Here is a 12,308-nt window from a genome sequence, read left to right as displayed (position 1 = left end):
TATTTTCATGGAAACACGGTAGGATAGGAAATTTACATAATTATTTATCCCAGGGGAGAGAACAAATAAGATAGGATTTACCTATTTATCCCGGTGGAGGAAATCCGATAAGACGGCGAAAATAGATTTTTAATTAATTTAGTTCCATTAGATACTTGAACCTTGAGTGTTGCTGCTAGATAAATCGTTTTGGTTCCCTGCGGCTTCCCGTCAAAACAGATTGAGGTAACAGATTGTATTCTATCAAAATTTCCCAAGATTTTAAGGGGCATATTATTTCGACTAAGAAGAAATGCCATTATTAGAAATTTTGATGACGTCATAGCAAAAAAAAAGTAATAGCCTACGAAGAAAATTTTTATCTTTAACCCCTGAAAGTTTCAAAGCAATTGGTCCAGTAATCAAAGAGAAAAGCGACTTTTTAAAAACGTGTCAAAGAACAACAACAACATAATATTGAAACGATCGCTATGTCCACTACGTGTCCAATAAAATACTTTTTCGTTAAACCAAAAGTAGTTGAACATGGTGCTATACTAAGATTTGGAAATGTATAATTGCAACTTTTCTATTCGAAAAAGAATTCTACAGAGATTGTATTTCCAGCCCCGACCACTGGACCACATGACAATGTTTTTAATAATTCTATGAATGGGTAAACCGTTTTTTAATATGTTCGTTCATATCTGTAATACTTAGTCAGCTTCTTAAATGTGGATGAAATATGTTAGTTTGTAGATATGTTACCTAAATCTAAAGTGCGTCGTCATTTTCTTCTCGGAAGTGTTTTGGGTAATTTGCAGTAATGGAAAGGCTCTGAAAATCGGGATATAATAAGACTAAGCTTTTGAATATAGCTACCAGCTCTTTAATGACAGCTTGTGGAACATGTGGCGACAAAACGATGATTTTAACAATGTAACCAAAATAAGCAGTGTGAAATATAGGAAGAATATTTCTAGATTCAGAGGATTTCTAGATTCAAACATTAATACACGACTCAGGATTAAGGATTCAATCTGCCACATTCTGAAGACAACAGTTAAACACTCTTGGCCTTTTCAGAGTGTCAATTTATACCGCTAGAAATATTTTGTCAATAAAAGCTTATGTATTTGGTACCAGAATAGCATATATATTTTGTATTCGAAAAGTAAATTCTTGACAAAAATAGATAAGAAAGTTAAAAGATTAGAAATTCCTTATTCTAAATCATAGGTCTCCAACACGCGCCCGCAAAGCAATTTTTGCGGCCCGCGTTTGGTTAAGATTTTTCCAGAAAAAACTAAAATAGTATGATGTCAACTATGAGTTCTATCGTGTTATTTAACATCAAGAGTCCGGTACAACCAACTGTTGAAGTAAAACAAAAATAACCCCCGTTATTCCACTTTACCACGTTCATGTTTTATTCTATTGTAATAATTAAATTGTAAATTCAATCATTTCATTTCGCGTTATTATTATAACGAAACAAACAAGTTTCGTTCAGGTCACGGAAGTGTGCAGTTGTGAATCATTAGTTGATTATGAATCATATATATGTGTAGTTAACGCAAAACTAGATTATTTTAAACTTATGGATCATTACACAAGGGAAAATACCATGTTTATACTGGAACAATTCGCCACGAAAAGGTATCGCAAATAAAATTTTCACTGATGAAACAGAGAAATTTTTCTCAGACATAAACAAAACTTGTGAAGATTCGATCAAAGCAAACCAGCAAACCAACGCAAAATAAGGCCTAACATCAAGTATTTTACCGCTTCAAAACGGAGCCAAAGAACCAACACGAATATGTAAACGAATATGTTTCATGTCTCGCTTGGTGTAAGATTCAAGGGTAATTTCAACAAATATATTCAGATTTACATTGTTAACTTTTGTATAACAATTTTGTATATAATTTGTTAGTTTGCGGCCCGCGTCGTCAATAAATTTCAAAAAAGTGGCCCGCGAGATATTTTGAGTAGAAGACCCCTGTTCTAAATCATTATAATAAGACGTAATCCATGTTTCTTCGAATATCAGACGTTTGTAGTTTGATAGTTCTTGTACATTTTCTTTAAAATCTTCTATACATCCTGACTCATACTTCATCTTCACAAATGGAGTTTCGACGTTTGCGACACCCCTTTATAATGTTCAATCTCCGTGGACACCGATCTGTGTATCTCATCATAACATAAGCGAATACAAGCAAGAAAAGGCACATCGCTAAAACTGTCCATGGCCAACTTGAGCTGAAAAAAAGATTGCGATTTTAAAACTCCACATTAGAATATTTATTTACGGCGTAAAAGAAACAATATGCAATTGGAAACTAAGTCAAATGATAAAATGGCATTTGATGTTCCAACTGCTTCAAACACTCACGGAGAGTGTTGGGTACAAGTACCTAAATCCCGAGTCGCAAGTCGTATCCCTGGCCATTCGAATGTCTACAAACTTCGAAATTCAAGTCCAAAGTCAAGCCTCCGTTCAGTAGTTACTGCCACTGTTTCGAGACAATTTCATTGTAGAAATTCATACACAGCAGCAGTGTTCCCTCTAAGGTGTGCGCGTGTGCGCGCGCACACAGCTATTAGAGGCTGCGCACACGCATAGATTTACTGCGCACAGACGTATTTCGATATAATGTAACAATGTGCTCGGTTGGCAGGTTGAGAAAGTTTGTTGTTGGCCCACTTATTACCCGGTTAGAACGCCAAAATTTCTTCATTGGTTTTTGCACAAATATTATTCATTTTCAAAAAAGTGCGCACACACCAAAATTTCTGCGCACACATACTACAAAAAATTAGAGGGAACATTGCACAGCAGTGAAATAAATAAATATGAGTCATATTGAAAAAAGATGTCCATCTTGCATCAAACCAATGTTATTCTAAAAGTCAATAATCATTTATGGCACATATTTACCTCGGTATCAACATGGTTTATTTTGATTAATTGCATTCTTTACCATTTCAAAGACCCACTTTTGATTGGATTAAAATAGAGTTAGAGTTTTTATTACTTATCAGTGACTTACTGAAGCATCCCGTGACAGTGTTCCCCTTCATTATCTTTTACTTCGTGAGATGGTTCCGGCGGAGATTTCACACTTGAATAAATATTTGAATGATTAAATTTATTTAATATATGAAATTCAGTGTAGTATTTGTGCAACGTAGAAAAAAAAACATATATATACATACATATATATATTATCTAATGTAAATCAAATTACTTGACACGAAATAGACCTATGGATCGTTTTGTTTTTATGTTGTTGTTGTTCTTCATGTTAGAATTTTCCTTCTCATCGTTATGAAAAAATCGCTTATATCTTTAATAACTGGACCAATTGCTTTGGAATTTCCAGTGGTTAAAAGATTGTAATTTCTTTACGTATTGTATGTTATTTACTTATTTCAAATATTCTTGTGATCTCTAAGGCAGGTGTTTTGAGTAGACCCCTGCTTCGATTTGGTCTTCGAGTCCATATATTTGAGTATCGCTCTCTTAAATTAATGTCACGTAAAATGTTAGGTAAACGATTCATATAAATGTAAATCAGAAATGCTCAATATTTAATAAACTTTGACGCAGTTTCCCCTCAAAATTTAGCAAAAAAAGAATTTATCAATACCGTGTCAACCCAATACTTAGTAAAGATCTAGCTTTTTTGAATAAACGAAAGTTTAGTATTAGAAGTAGTCAGTAAGAATTTTTTTTATATAGCAATAATATTTAATAAATTAAAATTTTCATCGACCATAACCTATATATATTTATATATATATATATACTTACTGAAATAGTCCATGGCAATGTTGAATGTTATGTGGTTTTCCTTCTGTCGCCGACATTATCCTTTCTACTTTTGTGATCAAAATCAAATAAATATTAATTCACTTTTCTGGTAGATCGAATGAATAAATAAATATTTTAAGTGTATTTATGCTAACATGCTTGTCCTATACGCTCGAATCTAAATTATTTATTTTATTTCTCAATTCATAGGCTCTTCGTACCCGAAATACGGACATGACTACTTTAGTGTTTATTCGATATTTTATGTGAAAAAATGAAAAGATGCGCCTGACGTTGACAGCATAAAACACCTGCCAGAATGGTGTGTCTATTTAGCTTTTCTCGAGAATGGTTATACCAATTTGAGCCCTTTATTTATATTGTAACCAACATGCTTAACAATATTGATTTTGGATTTGTTGAATACCAGTCAGATCATGCATACAGGTATAATCACTCTAAATTATTTGCACCAATTATTCCGATAAGACTTCTCTGTGACGAGGGATTTCAATATCCAATTTTTTGTTTTTATGCAATTTTTCAAAGAAACACTGGTACATTTGCCAGTACCCCCATAAATGCATGACTTTAGGTCATCTTGATAAATAACACAGTCGTTGGGTGCCTTGCAGAGTCGTTAGGTTAGTTTTAAGACAATTCTAGTTTTCTCTCGTGTCTTGCAAAATACATCATGTAACATTATGAACGAGATTGTATTATATAATTTCACGTAGAATCGTCTGATGATACCTACCAATATTACAATCTTTCTAAATATTGTATACATCAAAATCTAAATCTTCCCAGTTCCCAAAACTTATAAACATAAGTGAATACATTATGACGTTAATTTCAAATCCTGCATTGAATAAACACAATTACGAACGTTCAATGGACCTTAATTTATTAACCCCGTCTTTTTAACAATCGATATATGTAGCAAATGATATCGATTATAGGATTTTAAATAGTAATCATCATGATTTGTTCAAAACACAAGCAATAACAAACACTCCCTAACAATAAAGAAATAATGAAAAGTGATTATACTTCAATGTTGTCAACTTGAATCTTAACAAGGTTCATAGCTCTGCTGTTAGTAAATTTTCTTTCCCCGCTATTGTGAAACTCGAACTAGCTTGAATTAGTAAGATTTTCCACACCCTGCCTTGAAGATAGTCTATTAATTAATTGAATCATTATATCTGCGATCTGGAAGATCTAAGAAAATGACTCATGTCACGCTAAAAACAAGTAAACACCATTGATAGGTAACTCTTAATCTTTTTTTAAATTCTGGAAGTGCAATACAATAGTAAACGAAAATTTGTTTAATGACATTGAACAGTGATTCAAACCATAAGTAATTCCTGACGTAAATATTTCGATTTGACCCTGGGTTTGCTGTTCTAAATTTCTGCTGTTGTTTTCAGACCGCCACTATGTCATATCCAACAACATTTACCCATAATTTTATACCTCCAATTGTGCAAAATAAGACGCATTATTTTTATGGCTCATTATGGATGCCGAGGATGTTCGACCTTCGAATCTTCATTTAAATTCGATGGCGTTGTGATATATGGTAGAATAACCTCCATTGAAATTTCCCACAGTATAGTTCACGAAAATAGTCCGAAATTTCACAGATAACAACAAATATATCTACTGGTAGAATATAGTCAATTTCGTCGAAACAACAGTTTGTGAGCTCGTTGAGCCTACATAACTCCTACACTATATACCCGTCACTACCAGAAATACTTTTGAAACCAAGTACCCTCATATTGCGAACTAATAACGCCAATAATTTTGGATGAATAACGTTTATAAGTTTAGTATACGATGATAGCATCGCTGTGTGCGGTAATACATAGCGTTCATGAATACATACAATTCAATCGACTCGAATTAGCACAATAAAGGTATCTTGTTCAAATTGAAGAGACGCTTATAAACTAAAGTTTAAATTCAAGATTACAAATTCATTCATTATCCAATATACCTATATCCAATATATATATATATATATATATAGAATAAAATAGTATTCACCGAATAAAAAATTTACACTCGTTACAAAAGTAAAGAAAGTTGTCATGCATAAAATATATATATATCTCTGTCGCATTAAGCTTTCTCTGTCTGTTGATTCCTTCGAGAGGAGCGCCGACAGATTGTATTCCATTTAAAATAATAAGCTGCCATTGCAATAGCTCCACTTAGAATTGCCAGTATCATCCATGGTACACTCGAACTGTAAAATAGTATAGTTATATTCAATTGTTTAAAATTTTGTCATTTGGTTTGTGTCCAATATTTAATTATTATCTGTAACTGAAATCAATTTCTATTGCGTTGAAAAAATATGAAGTATATTTAAAGATACTTTTTCATTAGACTAGGTAAGACCATAATATTTTATGCGTGACATATAATATTCAGAGATTACTTACTGAAAAAATCCACTTCCATGATCCTCTATCATACCACGTGTCGTTTCTTCTGCTGACATTGCGTCTCAAAATTCGGGTTTTCCAACTGGAAAGATTATTCAACGTATACAGATTACAGATAAAGGTTGAAATTTCATAGAAGAATAAGAAATATTACAGCATGCATAGAAGTAAAAGTGGTAATCAATTACGACTACTTCTGCAAAAATGTTCAACGCACAAATGTAAATATTAATTTACATCCAACTATGAGTACAATACAATAAAAAAATATTCGAGGTTTAAAAATAGTTGATTAACAGTAAATAATTGATAGGGGAATAGTCATCGGCATCTCAATAAAATAATTCTCTCAGGGATATTTTTAATAGTAATATTGATCGTTATATACAGGGTGTCTCAAAAGTAAATATACACTTTTAATTTTGATTTGCCCTTCAGGTACTTATCATCGAGCGTTCATTTCTTCAGAAAACATAGTATGGATAAGTAGTAAAATTGAGGTATTGTTTGCATTTTCCATCAACCCACAAAATGAAAAGGAGATTAACCCAAAAAATGAGGTGCAAAATTGCTGTTTGACAAGAAGCATATAAATCAGTAAGACAAACTCAGCGTCTCTTTAAAAGAGAATTTGAAATCAATTCGGCTCTGAATGTTTTCCTGATATTTGTGCATCAACTACAGATCCAGTTTCCATAAATTTACGATGAATTGCATAAATTGTTCGTCGTGTAGGAGCCGAATTAATTCCAAATTCTCTGTTAAAGACGCGCTGAGTTCGCCTTACTGATTTATATGCTTTATATGCCTGACAAACAGCAATCTCATTTCTTGGGTTAATTAATCTCCTTGTCATCCTGTGGGTTGATAAACAATGTAAACAATACCTAAATTTTACGACTTATCCTAACCATGGCTTTTAAAGATATGAACGCTCTATGATGAGTACCTAAAAAGCAAATAAAATTTAAAAGTGCATGTATACATACTTTTGAGACACCATGTATATACATATAGTAGCTATAGCTATACATATAGAAGTTTGTCAAAAACGCGGTTAAAATTACTATTTAAAGTGGACTATTATTGATATAGAAATTCATTACTTCGAAATAATTATTGTAACAAAATGGCTTCTGCACATTGTGCTGAATATATTTCATCAAACTGCATAAACTTTTATGTATAATTGAGTCATGTATGTTGAAATTGTCAGCAGCTACATCAAAAATATAATGGAATAGAGAAAAAAAGGGCCATATGCGTCGTTTATGATGTTGTACAGGTAATTTATATAAATTTTGTCTTTGTGAAGCCAAGCCCTATTTGTTTTATTGAGCACACAAGTGACCTATTGCGGATTGGGGTTTTTCTAAATTGCTGTTGTTGAGGTTGTGAAAAGCTTTGTTCGCTGGTTTCGAAGACAAAATTATAACTTTTACATTTCCGTAAAATCCTCAGGTATAAGCGGAGGTTTGGAGTTAAATATTAGTCAATTATGAAACCTTTACAAAAATTGTTTTTGCTTAGACTACTGGGACGATATTAGGGCAAGTTTCTTGGTTGTAAAATTGTGATTTTTCGTCTATAGTGTTAATGAAGCGCAAATCTATATTGAAACGACGCGGAGATATATCAATCAGCATATTGCGAATAAAACATGGGAAATGCCATATATTATATTACATTAAACAAATAGTTCTGTTCATTAAAATACGTTTGTAGGCTACTGCGATGAAGTTGAAAGTATCGAATGCCATTTTGACGCGTGAATCTCGGTTGCTATATGCAATGCTCGCAAAATCTTATTAAGGGTAGCCCAATAATGCAATTTTATGCATCATCAATCCACTTATTGCCAATTAACAAAAATTCAATGAAATGGCATCGTCAGTGTTCATTCTCATATGACAGGCGCTTTCGTAAATTGATAGTCAATTATATTAGTGTACTAATTTAGTAGTTCATTGAGCAAAATCTTCATAAGTCTGTATCAATGATGGAGGCATCGACACAGAGATGGATCATCTACAAAAAATTTTTTTATTATTGACAGAGAGATCTAATAGCAATATTAATAATGTATAGGACTAGGTGGTAGACTATCTATTCAGGGTGGTCCAAACCGTTGCCCGCGGTCCGCATGCGTCCGTAGACACATTCCGTGCGGCCCGCAGAACAATTTTAGCGTGCACTAAAGTAAACCATTGGCAGATATTTGTATTTATTGGCAGAACATTTTTGACTTACTGGGAATAACCTTTTTCCTAATTCCGATGTCGAGATTGATGTTCGTTAAAATCACGGAAGTTCAATGTTGTATCTATAAACGTCAAGTCGGTGCCAATATGGGAATGACGTCCTGTGATCGGTACAAAAAGATTAGAAGAAGGAATTGTGTTGTGCAGACAGGACCAAGCCGTTGAAATGAGTCGCGCTTTTTATCTAAACTTCGTGCATTTGGGCTCCCGTCGAGTAACTTCTCATTTGGAGAGACGTTTTGTGCCTTTATTTTGGTAGAAACACTCCTCTATATATATCAAGCGTTGGCCATGTGACAGCAGTGACGAACAGAGCTGCCTAATGCGACGCGATCCAGATTTTTTAGCTGGGTTCTGAGTCCAAACTCAGACAAACTTGGTTGTTCTTTGGCGATAGCACCAGGCACGTTATAGAATTAGTCAAACTTCATCATACAATGAGTGTAATAAAAAAGTTGACCGAGGTAAACTGGAAGAAAAAGTATTTTCTTACCCACGACAACGTTAAACCACAGAGTCTAGTGTGTTTTCAAGTAATATATGTTACGGAAAAATGTAATTTTAAGAGACATTACAAAATCATACACGAAAAAGGAAACCTAAAATACCACGGTATTTCTCTGGAAGCAATTTCATAATAACTTCCTTAAACATCTGATCAGAACCGTAAACTCTGATTCTTAAATATATTTAAAGTAAGTAAACTCGCGATGTTTTGATCACTTTCGGGTTTTCTCCGACCGCGGCTCGCGAGACATCCTCGAAAGTTTTTGTGGCCCGCCAACTTCGCAACCTTTGACCACCTTAATCTATATAAAATGAAAATATTAGTTTACTAATCATGGTACCATGACCAGTTCGTATTTGATGTAAACAATTTGATAGACCATACAATGAGAATAAAAGGGTTGCCGTTGGTCCAGGAATTTTAATGGGATGGACATGTCTGTAAAAAAAGTTTGGGACCAACTGGTAAGAAAAGCTGTCATAAGCTTTTTTGGGGGAAATTTACAATAATTCCCTGATTTTAAACTAAGAAGGTGACGACGTTTTATTACAGCTTCTATTTTTATTTTAACGTGCTATCCAATCTATTTAAGTGGTTAGCGTACTATCTTGCCTGTAACTGAAATTTCGTGTTTCGAGCAATATGAAATTTTTATAACATAAAAATATATTTTACATTACCATGGAAGGCCTTTATTGACGCCATAATGAATTTTATGACGTCATTGTTAAATAAAGCTCTCACAATCGGCAAAACCTGGGGCTCTCATCGTCTAAATCCGGCCCTGATGAGATCCCTTTACCTTTATCTATAATTATGTATTCTTTTATCCAATCTATTTAGGTGGTTAGCGTACTATCTTGCCTGTAACTGAAATTTCGTGAAATCAACGTTTACGGTGCATTTTATTTTTAGTTTTATTGACCTTCAGATAATCCGAGGATATTAAGAGCTATAGCTTAAGTTTTCAATTCTTGCGTTTTGTAATAATAGAGAGAGATGGAGTGATTTTTTTTTGTCAACTGGAAAACACAATCGAAAACATAAATAAAAGCAAAAAGCTCGATACAAACTTGGTGATAGATGCCCAATTCATATATTAAAAGAGAAAGAAACGCTTCAGAGCTAGTTCATTAACATCAACAAATCTTAGAAAATTTATTTCATCGTACATACTCTAGGACTCGGTACATACATTTGGTGTATATATTCTCACTGGCATGACATAAAATCACTAGACCATGGGCGCGAGGATAAGAGAAATTCCAAAAATAAACTTGACACTTAATCAATTGCATTTTGGTTAAATAATATAAAAAAGTTAGGAAGTTTGAAATAAGGGTTTTAGGGAATATATATATTCATCTGAAAGTTGCGAAGTTGGGTGATGTAATACATATGACATCGGGTAGAGGAGTATTGTGGTACATGGTCCACAGTATAACTTTATAATATGAATACATTATACGATGCAGACACACAGACATGAGAAGACTATTATGTTGGTCAACTAAAAATTTTTTATAAATAATATTGTCACGTACCACTCTATCATGATACGCGGTTGGCACATCGTGCTAAGCTTCAGCACACGCCATCGTACCTCTGATTGCTGATTTTCAACTTATTTTGTCTTTAGCATTCATATAAAACGATTGCAGTGAGAGAAAAAAAACATCTTGCCTAATGACTTTCTTATACGCGGCCGACATGAATGACGCTACATAATAGTTTTTGAAAAATTGTCTGAAATGAACAAACGATGTTGTGGAGCGTGGATTGTGTCAAACTTCAACGGCAAGTATCACGAAAGTAGTGAGTGCGACTAGTGTATATGCGGCCATGCAGAGGCGTGCCAAACTCTTCTGCTGCCAGGGGAGAGTTTCTGATAATGCTGCCCCCCATACCTAACCTCAAAAATAATTCGTGGAATGAACAAATTATATAAATAAATTATTAAAGGCCAAGTAAGGTGGAAGCGTTTGTTTTATTAAATAAATCATCAACCCGAGCAACAAACTCATATTACAAGATCGAACTCATTTATTGGCAAAAAACAAGTCCCTTATTTCTATGTCCAATTGCGACTTTGCTGTCAACAAATGTCTGAACGACAGCCTCTTTCCCCTCGTTCGTCAGGAATATCAGCCGAGCCCAACCAACGAGGCAATAAAATTTTCGACATTTTTTTGGAAAATCCCTGTTTCCACTTTGGAAAAGCGACAGTAGACGTTTTAGCAGCCACACAGACAGATTTTTTGGTAGGGTTGTAAACATTAAACTCGTTTTCGCCGTTTTGCATGCTATTTGTTAGTTTTTGGTTATGTTTCGGAAATTACAGTACGGATCAAATAATTTAATGATTATTCTGTCTTCTTATAGTTTAATGGACCTTTCCCCGAGCATCAACTTATTTGTTTATTCCGTGACATTTGCCAATCAGCAAGACGTAACAATGCTCCTTTTTCGCATCAGCTCAGACACTTTTCTCACTGAGACAGATTTTCAAGCGTGGTCGTAAGCATTACCTCGTTTTCGCATTTTTGAACTCTAATTGTTAGTTTTCAGTTGTGTTTTAAGAAACTTAAATACAAATCAGATAATTCAATGATCCGAATAGTTTTAATTTAATTGCAGTAATAAAAAATTTGTGTAGAAATAACTGTGATAGACTAGGCTAAAATTCTTTACCGGTACTTCTGAAAAACAGATTTTTGTATGCAATGAATTTATAATGATGATTTGAAACACATACCTCATTTTACGAGCGTCAACTCGCAATAGCACTCCTAAAATAGCCCCGAAAATTCGGAGATCAAAGGTCTGGAAATAGCCAAACTAGGCTAAACTTTTCTATCGGTACTTTTGAATATCAGGGTTGCATTTTTTTAAATTTAAATGATTGTTTGAAACATATAAATCAGTTTGAGGCACTAACTCGCGAAAGCACACTTGAAATGAGCGCTAAAAGTCTCGCAATTGTAGAATATAGGAAAAGTTTTTCTGGGGTCAATTTCCCACAGTTAGTCACACAAACTAAACACATAATGTCAGCTTATAAATAAATAAAAACATGTGTAATAACGGAAACTACAGCTCGGTTCTGCCCCCCTATAACGTGCTGCCTGGGGCTTTAGGGATAAATTCCTTATTTTAGGTAAAATTTATAAAAAGACTAAAAATTGCTTATTTCGAACGGCTGCCCCCTCCGCCCCCCTCTAGGCACGCCACTACGGCGCATGGGATCATAAACACCGTGGATATAATATATAATT

The 12,308-nt window shown here is 33.9% G+C and overlaps 2 long non-coding RNA genes across 3 annotated transcripts; both read right to left on the bottom strand.

Moving 5' to 3' along the window:
* Window positions 1–1,052: 1,052 nt before the first annotated feature.
* On the bottom strand, window positions 1,053–3,998 carry LOC120341013 (uncharacterized). Its single transcript, XR_005569362.2, has 3 exons — window positions 3,803–3,998; window positions 3,039–3,110; window positions 1,053–2,247 (listed from the first exon to the last, which is right to left on the bottom strand). It is a non-coding gene; the product is annotated as an uncharacterized LOC120341013 (long non-coding RNA).
* A 170-nt stretch (window positions 3,999–4,168) lies between these two features.
* On the bottom strand, window positions 4,169–10,143 carry LOC144432005 (uncharacterized). 2 transcript variants are annotated; one of them, XR_013480345.1, is made up of 4 exons: window positions 9,714–10,143; window positions 8,515–8,626; window positions 6,262–6,346; window positions 4,169–6,062 (listed from the first exon to the last, which is right to left on the bottom strand). It is a non-coding gene; the product is annotated as an uncharacterized LOC144432005 (long non-coding RNA). The 2 variants fall into 2 exon arrangements; XR_013480346.1 differs by lacking the exon at window positions 9,714–10,143 and having other exon boundaries at window positions 8,515–8,872.
* Window positions 10,144–12,308: the final 2,165 nt, after the last annotated feature.

This window comes from Styela clava, chromosome 14 (genome assembly GCF_964204865.1).
Source record: "Styela clava chromosome 14, kaStyClav1.hap1.2, whole genome shotgun sequence".
NCBI classification, from domain to species: domain Eukaryota; kingdom Metazoa; phylum Chordata; class Ascidiacea; order Stolidobranchia; family Styelidae; genus Styela; species Styela clava.
This window is presented reverse-complemented; position numbering and strand designations above follow the sequence as displayed.